This window comes from Pongo pygmaeus, chromosome 11 (assembly GCF_028885625.2).
Source record: "Pongo pygmaeus isolate AG05252 chromosome 11, NHGRI_mPonPyg2-v2.0_pri, whole genome shotgun sequence".
Taxonomy (NCBI): Eukaryota; Metazoa; Chordata; class Mammalia; order Primates; family Hominidae; genus Pongo; species Pongo pygmaeus.
In genome coordinates this window covers 43606888-43619465 of record NC_072384.2, presented here as the reverse complement: position 1 = coordinate 43619465, position 12578 = coordinate 43606888, and the positions used below count along the sequence as shown (strand labels likewise).

Sequence of the window (12578 nt, the reverse complement as noted above, 5' to 3'; positions counted from 1 at the left end):
CTATGAGACTAGGGATCATTTAGTAGCATATCTACATAGTTGTTTCAGAAGAACAAAATGCCTTCACTACAAAATTTGATCTCATTTGTAGTTGGCTACTTCCTTGATTTGCTCATTTCTGCTTTCTAAATCTTGAATGGATTTGGTTGAACCTGGGTTCCCTGTGGAAGTCATGATGCAAGAGCATCTGAGAAATGTTTTTAGCTTGAGCTTTGTGAATACAGGAAGTTAGAGTGCATGCTAGAAAGGGATTGGAGTGCAGCCTAGGTAATTCTGGCTCTTGGTCTTTGATTAGCTGCAATCAAGATGTCAGCCAGAGTGACAGTCATTTGAAAGTTAGACTAGCCTGGAGGATCTGCTTAGAAAATGTCTCTCTCACATGGCTGTTACGTTGATTCTGGCTATTTGGCAAGATGCCTTGTGTACCTTTCCCTAGGATGGCTTGAGTGTCCTCACAGCGTGGCAGCTGGCAGCTGGCTTCCCCCAGGAAGATCCAAGAGAGTAAGGAAGAAGCTGTAATATCTTTTAGGACAGACACTGTCACTTCTACTGCATTCTGTTGATCACTCAGACCAACCCTGGTATGAGCAAAGGGATTACACAAAGGCATGAATTCCTTGAGGTGAGGATTATTGGGGGCTCTCTTGGAGGCTGGCTACCTGTACCCTCTTCTCCCCTTTCTTTGACAGCACAAGTTGATCGGATTTATCTGTGGAAGCAAAAAATGAAATTCTTTTAATAGAATGGAACTTGACAAGAATTTGGATAGAATGTGGTTCTTTATATTAAGGGTACACAGTGTGCAGTATTGTCAGCCAGGTTTTAAAGAGATAACGAAATGCTGTTCATTTACTTGTTGTCAGGTTTGTATTCTACAAGCAGAGCTTGTATCATAACATTATCATTCAATCTAGGTATATGTATTTTGAAGTGTAGAGATAATGAGGTAGTGATACTGTCTTCTAGAATAGCTATTCTGTCTTCATCTCTGAAATTCACAGGTCTGGCTAGCTGTCCCTAACGTCATTTCCTGGTCTCAACTCTTTAAGACCCTGAAAGACTCTGAGATTGGAGTGAAGATTTCTGTGACATGCTGGGTGGGTATAGGCTGCTCTCTCATGTCTTGGTCACATCTTCTTGTTTATTTTTTCATATCATGTATCACAGATTGAAATGATATTGCTGATATACTTGTTTGTCACTGCATCCTTCTCCCATTCCCCAAAGTAAAGCTTCAGCAGAATAGGGCTTTGTTGACCTGTTCACTGCTGAGTCCTCAGTACTGAGTGCAGTGCGTGGTAGATGCCCAGAAGGTGATTGTCTAAATACATTATTTTTTGAGAATATATACTACATGATTATTATTTGAAACAGGACACCACAAAAGGTAATTTTTCTCTTCTTCTACTTGATTTCTGTCTTTTCAGCCTTTTTCTTATCCCCCCACCCCCTTTTTTTGGTGACACCTCAGTTCAGGATGTTCTCTGTGGCTGTGAATGCTTTCCCATCTTGTTCACAGTTGGTACCTGGAAGGTTCTCTAACCTTGTTTCTTTCTGATGTAGCCTATTCTGACTCTGGGATTACTATTTAAAGTAATTCTTTTAAAAGATATGTTTGGCTAATTCTGTAATTTTTTTGTTATGTAAACTGTTTGGGAGCCACATTTCCTATTGATTTGATCACACCTTGTTTTTTCCTTGTCATAAATGGTCCTTTTTGGATGAGTTACTGTGTGAGTTCTGACTCTGTCAGAATTGATATTCTTAGGAATCCTGACTTTAATATACACAGAACAGGAAAAGTCATGATAGGCACCCTTGGGTATATATGGTAACATGTTAGTTCTCTTCAAGACTGTGCATGGCTTACAGGGATCACAGGACTGTGTGAGTTAAGCAACAGTTTAAACCTGATGTATTGCTCTCCCAGAAAGTAGTATTCTTAAGGTATTTACCCCAGATCTGCAAGTGTCTGTGTTTCTCTGGGGAGGAACCCCCAAACCTGGAATGCTCATCCATATGCATTCCAACCTGCCTCTGAGATGTTAGGCAAGCCTCAGCAGAGGTTCTTGACAGTTTTTTGGACTATAGACCTTTTGGCAAATCTGACAAACTATTGACCTTCTCCCAGAGATACTTATTTATATAAACCCACAAATTTTACGTATATCATTCAGGAGTGCATAGATTCCTGAAGGCCATCCAATGACCAAGGTTAAACACCTCTAATCTGACTTATTATTATTACTGAGTTACAGATGATTTGGAAAATCTCTGGAGAGACTGAAAATCTCTTATTAATTAAGAATAACCTTAGATTCACTCAGAAAATTTCTGTTCTTGCACATTCTTCTCCCACCTTGGAATATCCAAGAGCCAGAGTAGATCATCCGAATCAGCTCTTGACCAGCTCAAGATTGAGAATTCAGGCTGGGTTTATTTTGAAGGTACTAACTATGTCTTTTGTGATCTTACAGGTATCTCTGCATTAGCTAGATTGGACATATGTAAAGGGACATCAGTATATCTGGATCATCAGGTAAGCAGATGGGACTTCATTTTTATATCTCCATCAATTCCGTCCTCTGGCAATATGCGGGCATTTTCTATCATGTCTTGTTGTGGGTCAGTAAGATGATTGATATTTCTAAAGAGAAGGAAGCAGCCTTTTTTAAGTTTCACCAGATTATTTCCCTGCTGCTTAAAGTCAGATTTCTTCATTTTTATTTCATTATTAGTTCATGTATTCATACATCTATAGTAGATAATAATTCTCTACTTTTCTTTTAATGTATATTCTTTGGAGAGTTGTGGACAGCTCTCATATTGTTCCTTGGTTGTCAGCCAAGTTATAGACATTTAACTCCTTTAATCTTTCTTTGTAATTGAGTTAGCTTGGCTGCCTTTTCCAGATTTTCCCCGCGTTTTATGGTACCATTAATAAACAGAAAATCAGTCTATTGCCTGGCTTCTTCTACACCTTTCATTCTTTTTGTTTTCTGTTTTTGCCTCATATTCCTTGTTGAACTAAGGCCAGCCAGACATCATTCTCTGGACTACTTTGGCACTACATGAATGCCTTGCCTGCAACTATCAGTGTCCCATGCAGTAATACCATCAGCAGTATGTCCTAGAGAAAAAAGAAATATAAAAGGCGAGCAGTGAGGAGCAAAATAATGCATTCTTTAATTACATGGCAGACTTACCCTTACCACCCAAAGTGAATCATTGTACCTGAGCCCTTTAACACAGCTTTTGTCATCCTAAAGTGCTGTGCATGGGCACTAATTTGAATAATAAGAGAAGCGTGTATATTGTTTGAAGTTTGCCCACTGTTCTCACTTGATTCCTTCCCCATGTTCTCACTCCCCCACTGCCTTTCTCAACACAGATCGTGACTTGTTATCAGATTCTGTGGCCGTGAACAAAACTGGGCAGGGGATCATTTTGCCAGAAATTAGATAGGCTCAGGTGGTAAATGCTCCATGTCTCCATGTATAACATCTGAGGCAAGTGCTTCAGTTCTTGCTATTTCTGTAACAGCTATTGGTCTTCTTTTAACAGCTGATTCAATGGCATTGTGCAGGAGGAAAGGACTAGTAGACGTTTGGTGCTATTTATCAACACTGTATTAGTTGCACAACTTTTTTCCCCTCTGATTGGCAGGGAGAAGCATACTGCTTCTAGATGATGCTGAGCTTAGTGTAAAATATGCCAGCATGGGATCTGAGCTGACACAGTTCATTCTTCTTTTCATTTGGTTTGTAGAAAATGGACCTCTCCCTTTACTTATCTTGTGCATTAGAAAGAAAAAAGGTCATACATCTAGGAGCTAATGGCTTATTGGTGTCTTTTAGTCACCAGATTCAGATAGTATATTTAGTTGAAGGTTGCAGCAGCACACACTCGGCTTTCGCATTTGTGTTAGCTTCACTTCTAGTACAGAATTGAATAGGATCGAAGAGACGGTTTTCCTGTTTGTGTCTGTGGCAACTTTTTCGATGATTTGTGGTTTAATTCTTTAAACATTTTTCATCACTTATCAGCTCTTTCTCTGTGAAGGCTTAAAATATTCAGATTCTAATATTATAATCTTTTCATCAGATTATTTAATTTTGGAGAAGTCAAGGTCAGAATAGCAGCTGACACAGTTGTCTCTGAATAGTGACCTAAAAATTATAATACTGCTTTTTTTTTGGCCTGGATTTTATGGTCTGCCTTCGTGGCATCAGATTTTTAAATAAGATTATGTGATTGTGAATCATGTATTTCTTGGTCTCTGGCCTCTTAAACAGGTAACTATATGACTTGGACCCTTTTTAAGTCTGTTTTTTAAAAAATGTTAATCTCTCACATGGCTTTTAAACTGTTGACAGTATTGTACTTGACATTAATTTTGTTAGGCAGTTAATGCATTCTTAGGCATAACTTTGTTTCTTGGGTCTTTTCAAGACCTGTCAAAGAAAACAAAATGCTAACCTGACTTTAAAGGGGCAAGAAAATCCCCCCCAAACTATATTATTCTTTGTTCTCTATGTGCATCAAAGTGACAATCCCACACTGTCTCAATTGAGGGAGTCTAGCACAAAAATGAAAAACAGCCTGGCACTGTTATAGGCTTGCAGCCAAAATGTTTTGTGTAGCTTGGTTCTGGCAGTGGTTTTTGTAAGGCAGAGGGTCTACCCTCACAGCATCACCGAAGGAAAGCAGGCAGCCTTAGTCTTTCCCACTTACACCATTATTTCCCCCTCTTCTCTTCCTCTTTCTTCACACAGACCACCATTGTGAAAAGAAATATTTTTTTCTGAAATAGAAATATCATTCCCCTTACAACTTCCACATTTAGTAAGTGGCTTTGTTCCTTATAGAAGTTGGTGCTAAATTTGCCTTTTCCACTCTCTTAGATATTTTCTTTACAGTTACATTTTTGCTACTATTGCTAACTTTGGTCATGTTGACACAGTATTTTTGATTGGTTGGAATCTTGTCTGCTTCAGAGTTTATTATTTGAATGGAAACTTTTGAGTAATATTTGCCTGTATTATATGGATTTTTATGCCAAGATATCTCTTGTTGAGACCAAAATGTCTGCCATTGTTTTCTATTTTTGTCTAAAATTCAGGGTCAGTTTATATCTTTAACAAATTGAATACTCACTTTTAGAGTGTCTGATAAGTCTTGGTAGATAATCAAGTGAACTTCCATTAAAATAAAGGATGTGCATTTAAAATATTTTTCCTTTGAAATAAAAAATGCAAGGTAAAACACAGAAGTGTTTTTAAGTTTACCAATTCTCGCAAAATTATAGTTAGTGCCCTACCATTAGGAGTGTGAAAATGTGGCATAATGAGTTTTAAATAGAGATGATTTGAGCAGGAGACTAGATTTTCACTATGAGCAAGCATTCTGTGAAATTTCATAGAATGTTCCTCACAATGTAAATATATTTTCTGTTGTATTAAGCAAAACAAATGATTTACTTTCAGGTGATCTATTTTTAAAATTAGATTTTTTAGAGTGATCTATTTTAAAAATTAGTTTTGCAATCAAGATAAGAACAGTTAATAGTCAGAATATGTTTTTATAGGAGGAGATTGATATTATTTTGACTGATCTTTATTTTAAAAATTGTCAATTATTTTTGGCAATAAGAAAATTACTTTGAGAAGAAAAACTCGTGTATTTTTGTAACAGTGTAACAAATGTGACTGAAAAGGAAGTAAACAGTGGCTCATGTTTGAATTATTAATGTGAAACATTTTTATATGCCATATATACTGGGAAATATATCTATTATGGGTACTTTAAGATAAAATTGTGCAATCTAACAGTTGTTTCTTTTCTAGGGATTTATTTTTAATTTAGAAAACACTTTAAAATTATTAAAAGAATTTGTAAAACAGAGGTGTATCAGCAGTATGCATTAAATAAACTCACCTGTTATTTTCTCTCATTCAGAACAGGCTCAGCAACATATTGGTTCACTACTTTCGCAAAACAAACAAATACTCAAATTGCTTTGTATGCATAATGCACATGTAATAAATGCTACAATTCCCCATTGCTCCCAATGCTATCTTTTTAAATTTGCAAAATGGCTTTTTTTATGCAGAGCTACTAAAATGAATCTGGGTGGGATGCCTGTTAAGTTATATGAATTAAATCTTTAGGTCAACATTTTAAACTTCTGAATTCTGACAGTTTTGCGAAGGCATGCCAGCAAAACTTTTTTCACTTGATCCAGTTAAGTTCATGACTGTCTGTCTTGAATCCCCTGTGCCAAGGTCTGATAATGTTAACATTAGCGAGTAAAGATACACACACACACACACACACACAAACAAACCTCTTTCATTCTGTGTATAGTGAATAATGTTTATTGCATGTTAACCACTATTCAGTGACTTTAAATACACTTTCTGCGGTGGTTTAATTTTTATTTGCAGTGAAGCCCTTTATTTTTTCTGTGGTAAGAATATATCTTTCAGTGATTTAGGACAATGTGAATTGTCCTATTTATTTATTCTAACTACACACAGAGGCATAGGAGAAATATTTAAGAGCCATAATGTTTAAGCAGTTTTTTGGTAAATACGGTTGAGTTTTTCATTTTTGTAGAATAGAATTTATAGACAATAAATTGTATAGTTTTAATTCAGAACACATAGCAAAGCTATTATATCTTTTTAGTTTGACATTTTATATTTTTTAGGAATATAATATAGTAACTTAATCATTATATTTGTAAAAACATGGAGAAACAAATTTATTAAGAGATAACAGCAAAATTGAATAAATACTGTTGATTATTTTAGCTAGGATTTTACTATATTAAGTACCAAGTTTATAATTATAACTAGTACTTCATTTCATTTGAATGTCAATATAGCTTTCAAACATGACTTTTGGCGAGGTGATTTGAATGTCTTGTTTGATATCAAATATTGGTAATGTAATAACAAATAGTGATTTTTAAGTTTATGTGGTCAAAATGGGTAATCTTCCCTTAAGCATATGGTACATACTTTAGTGTCAAAATTCAATAGATAGTATTGCATGAAAGAGTACATGTTAATTCAGTTGTTTGATTTTTCCTCTTAATTTTTGATACGTTTTAATTTCTCCCACCCTCTGACATATTATTCTGTAGAATACTTTTACAAGTATTTCGTATGTTTTCTATGGCATCTCACACTGCTCACTTTTTATCTATAGTACCATATGAGTTCTTCTTTTTTAGGTTTACACTGCATATTTTAAGCTGCTGATAGTGTAAGTAGATTGCAAGGTAAAGTGACATTTAGCTTTTTGAGTTAGCTTCATTTTTAGCATGAGAACAGGTTTTTTTTCCCCTGTCCTAAATCTTCTCATATTTCCCATTAAAACAATCTTACTAACATTGAACAAAGAAATTCAGGGATTTGGCTAAAGCAGCAATTGAAATGCATCAAAAAGTGGCTACTACAATACAATTTTATTAATGAGTGATCTACATTGGTTCCAGCTGTGTCCATGTGATTAGGCCTTCACCAGGCAACAATGGGTATTTCCCTATTGCTTTTATTTGATTTCCAAGAATGTGTCATCTGTTACATCAGCCTCTGCCAATATGCCCCTGTAAAAGTGTTTTTTTTTTTTTCCTTCTAAATTTCTGAAGCATAAGTTGAATACCCACACATAGCCCTGCTGAAATATTGTTTTTATTGAATGGTGGCCTAGGTTTGTATGCCTGGTGTTGCATACCAAAATCTCAGAATGTAAATTAAAGTAAATGTTTATTAAGTTTATCAGTAAATTTTTGGAAGTGTGGTTGCCTGGTAATGCTAAAGATAGACTATTTTAGCTTTTACATTTTCATCTTAATATTTTATTACAGTGGTATAATGTGTTATAGAGGTGGACAAGCTTGCAGATTGAAGTGGGGATTGTCCAGATTGTTCCCTTCCCTGGACCATATGGTATAGTTCTAAAAGCCTTTTGTACGCTGTCTGTTCAGTTTATTGTAAACTCAATCTTCAGTGCACCTAAAAAGATAACCAAATAAAAGTGAGCCTGAGAAAATGGACTTCGTATCATATAAGGACCCCAGATATATATTTTTGAAAGGAGATAACTGAAAATGAAATTGAAGTTGAGATGATATTATAAACAAGGGAGATTTGTCATTCTCTGAATTTTTTTTATATCACATGGATTTTCATAGATTGTCTTTGAATACTGCTTTTAAAATGAAAGCATTTATGTTATGTGACTATAGTTATTATGCTTATTTATCCCATTCTTAGAGTTTCAGGAAAAAGAATGTAGCATTGTTCTGTTTTACAGAGGAAGCTTCTACCTGTGACTGATGGTAAGGAATATATAAACTACAGGTTTTATGAATATGTGGATTTTTTGACTTACCTTCGTGAGAATTTAGGCTAGATAACTCAGTAATTTCACTCTGTGAGGAATTACCTATACCCAGAGTTGAAAGGTTTCTAATTCTTATTTGCTTTCCTTTCTTCCCCCCACCCCAACTTAATATGTTTCTATAGTTCTATTTTAGGAAAATAGAGTAAGAGATTGCTTATCCCATATGCTAAGATCCTTTAGAAGCAGGAATGAGTGATTTCTCCTGACTCTCACTCTCCTTCCCTCCAAAGTAAGCCACTGTTTGAGAAGAGCATTAGACATTACCCACTGCTTTTTGGCATAAGAGATTTGAAGTTGAAATTCTACCAAATTGGGGGATAAAAAGGAGAGCCTGTGAAGAACATGATTCTTTACTCTATCATTACCCTGACCCACTGAAAGGGTAACTGAGGGGAACTCAAATGTTATTGGAATGTGTAATTTTCCTTTGAATGGCCACAGTGAAATATATTTCAACAAAAAAGGCGGAACAAGTATATGTGGTGTACGGAGTTGATGGTGATTGAAATTAATGAATCTTTTCAGCACTGTACAATAGAAATTATCCCAAGAATAGTACACATTTAGAATTTGTCCGAGAGAAACATACATGGAGAGTGATTATTGTGTTATTATTACCTTAGGGAGATGACTAGAGATAGATGGAATATTAAATAATACAATAATGCTAGTGGTAAATTAGACACAAAGTATTTGTTGGGATATACACTTTCCAAATTCAAAAAGTTTTCTAAAACAGAATCATTGATTTCAAGTGTGTGTGTGGAGTGTTCCCTATTTAAAAAAAATACTGTTGTTTTGTAATCTCTCATTTTTTTTTTTTTTTTTGGGACAGAGTCTTGCTCTGTCACCAAAGCTGGAGTGCAGTGGCGCGATCTTGGCTCACCACAACCTCTGCCTCCCGGGTTCAAGCAATTCTCTTGCCTCAGCCTCCTGAATAGCTGGGATTACAGGCACATGCCACCACGCCTGGCTAATTTTGTATTTTTAGTAGAGACAGGGTTTCTGCATGTTGATCAGGCTCATCTTGAACTCCCGACCTTAGGTGATCTGCCTGCCTCAGCCTCCCAAAGTGCTGGGATTGCAGGCGTGAGCCACTGCGCCCGGCCTTTCATTTATTCTTAAGCCACTTTCTAAGGTGCCCACAAAATTGAAAAGCATAGTTTACACTTTCACACAAATTAGATCCCTCCCTTTTTCTCTCCCCCCCATTCTCCTTCTTTTCTCCTTTCTTCCTAACCTTCAGCTATTTACTTATATGTGTGTATTATATATATGAATGCTATATACCATACTATAGAAAAATGTTATTTTAATAGATTTGAGGGATTGAAGGTTCCACTTAAAATAAAAATCTTGTAATAACTATGCAACAAATGGGTTTATATGGAGGAATTTGACCATGTTTATAGAAGTAATTCAGATTACAGAAAATTGTAGAAGTGTACATTCAAAATTCTTTTATTTTTTTTCTAGCTAGTAAGGACTGGATTATAGTTTAAGAAAGGAGGAACCATAAAGAGTCTAACTGAAGTATCTCTGTTTTAACGGTAAAAATGCCTCTGGCTCTAAGTAGTAGAAAATCTTACTGACATTGATTTAAATGAGTTAGGGTTTTATTTGTCTCATAAGAATCAGAAGGCAGTTAGTTCACAGGTAACTGATACTATCAGGGATCCAGGTAATGTCTTACTTCCCCACCATCCTTAGCATGTTACTTTTGCCTCTTATTTCACTTTCAAGCAGGAAGAACAAAGGGAGAGCTCAGAAACTTTCTTCCCTTGGATACTTTCTCTTTTTCTTTAGAAAGGGATGTTTACTCACAGGGACTTCTGTCTAATTCTCATTGGTCAAAAGTATATGTCCCATATAACCATCTCTAGAATGAGGTAACAAGTGTTTTCGCTTTCTAGCCCCTAGAGTGAGATAATGAGTGTTTTAGCTTTCTAGCCTCTTTTGGAGGAAGGCAAGGAGAATGGGAATTAGAATGAGTGTTGAATGAGCCATTCTAAAGTTATCTGCTGTACTTCCTTAATTCCTTTGTACAGTTAGTTTGGACTTTTGAAACTCTCTGGATACTTGGTTTATATAGTAACTTGCTATTGGTTGTCTTTTGAACAGTTAGTGCATATGTGTTGGTATTGTTATGTTTCCATTTCTGAGGACAGGAACTGTAATTGGGTCATCTTGGTGTCTTTACGCTTAGCACAGTGCCTACATGTTGAACCTCAATAATCCCTTCTTGAATGAATGACTGAATATTAAGAAATATATTTGTTAATATTATGGGTATAAATCATTTATACATTTAAAGGATATTATAATATTTTTAATTTGTGAGGGTTTGTGGACTAAATTTTGTAGAATTGTTTGTTATTGCTAAGGGGACATCAGTGTAATAATGTCCAAGTTGTTTTGAAAAAAAGGAAAGTCCTCAAAATGGTTTAGTACCAATGTTTGTTGGGGACTGGGTATTCCATGAGTAAATAAGAAACGTGATTGCTTTTAACTCTATGCATAGACTATTGTTTAAACAAAGATATTTTGTAGTACTCATATGTTAAGATCTCAGTTTTTAAAGAAATAGGCAATCGGAATTTATTCAAAAGGCAAACAGGTCATCTGATAATTTATATTACTGATGCTGATTTACAGGTCTTTGGAAGCGTCATATGGCTAAAGACATATTAAATCAGATTTTGCATTAGTTGACATTTGAGTATATATGTTTTTAAATTCTTAGATGGACAGCTTTATACTTTTTAATACACAAGCAAATGGTTATGTACAATAGAATTTCATGTCCAAAAGAAATCTTAAGAGGTCATCTTTACATCTGCTTGTTTTGCCCGTAACTGTCTTAGAAGGATGCAGACTACCTCTTCATTTAAAATCTGCAGAAGGAATGGCTCAGACTTGGTAGGAATCAGTATCTTACAACTCCTCCAGTGTCTAAGTTAAATTCTCTTTATTGTATTTCCATTCAGTTTCTGTTATTTTAACCTCAGAGGACAAAATGAACAACTATCTACTATCTCCCATACAACATCCCCTATATAACCCTATTTTAATAAATTCCTCTCTTTTCATTGATGATGGCAGGGTTGTTTGTACCTTAATTACTAAAACAGTCTGTGCATGGATAGAACTTATTCAAAGCAGGGAATGTATTCAAGTGTCTGGAACTCAAATTTTCTATCTGAGCAGTTTATAGTCACTAAGAATAAAGGAAGCCCTTTTAATATTCAAAAGCAGTACTAGGAGAAGGGTGCTTACATAATCACAATGTAGGCAAAATAATTTCCTAGATTTGAACTCAGAATTGGGTATTGGTAGTTTTATTTGGCCCTTAAGCAGATCTTCTGGTCATACTTTTGGAAGTAATAAAGGTCAGCACTTTGCACTTAAAAAAGTGCATGTAAAATATCAGCCCTCCCTCGTTATTTTTACCTTTATTCTCAGTGATCAGTATAGTATCTGGCTCACAGTATGCACTTAGTAAATGTTTGTTAAATAAATTGTAAGTATCCCTTGATAATGCTTCTAACATGGGTAGCTTTTTGCTTTGCATTTCTCCATTCCTCTGTATTTCATGCTGTCCAATAAACACACTTTATTTTTTACTGTCTTTATCTTTCTATTCAATGATATTGGCCATGATTTAGGATTTATTTGAAGATCTGAATACCGTAGTAATACCTGAACAATTCATTTTGTGATGACACTGTAATTTTCAAATTCAGGAATACCTCTTTTGTTTTATTCCTCATAAGGTAGTGACTTAATTATAGCCTATTGATGAGAATTCAGAATAGATTAACTGAATATTGTGTACAAGGCACTTTGCTGGGTTATGAGTAGTTACAAACATGAATTGTACATAAACTTTGCTGCCAAGAAATTGAGATCTGATTGGGAGATACACATACACATATACTGTATAACTATAGTATAAGAGGGATTGTGGTGACTGCTGTAAATGGGGTAAAAGCAAAATTTAGGGCACTACAGAGGAAGGCGTAATTATTTCTGACTAGCTGAATATGGGTGAGTAATTGACTAAGTCTTGATGGATGAGATGAAATTTGAATAGAGTCTTGAACTATATGTAGGAATTTGACAGGTCATGAAGGCAAAAGGTTTCAGAGAGGAGAAACAGCAGG

The 12578-nt window shown here is 35.3% G+C and overlaps 1 protein-coding gene across 12 annotated transcripts in view; it reads left to right on the top strand.

Moving 5' to 3' along the window:
- GTDC1 (glycosyltransferase like domain containing 1) overlaps positions 1–12578 on the top strand; it is a 409636-nt gene that overhangs the window by 122728 nt on the left and 274330 nt on the right. For 9 of the 12 annotated variants that reach the window (XM_054477583.2, XM_054477579.2, XM_054477576.2 and 6 more), the window contains one exon: positions 2478–2539. The gene's annotated coding sequence lies outside the window, so the exon portion shown is untranslated. Of the gene's footprint in view, positions 1–1000; positions 1098–2477; positions 2540–12578 lie in introns of those variants that run through there. The other 3 variants (XM_063647434.1, XM_054477580.2, XM_063647435.1) reach the window with 2 other exon arrangements.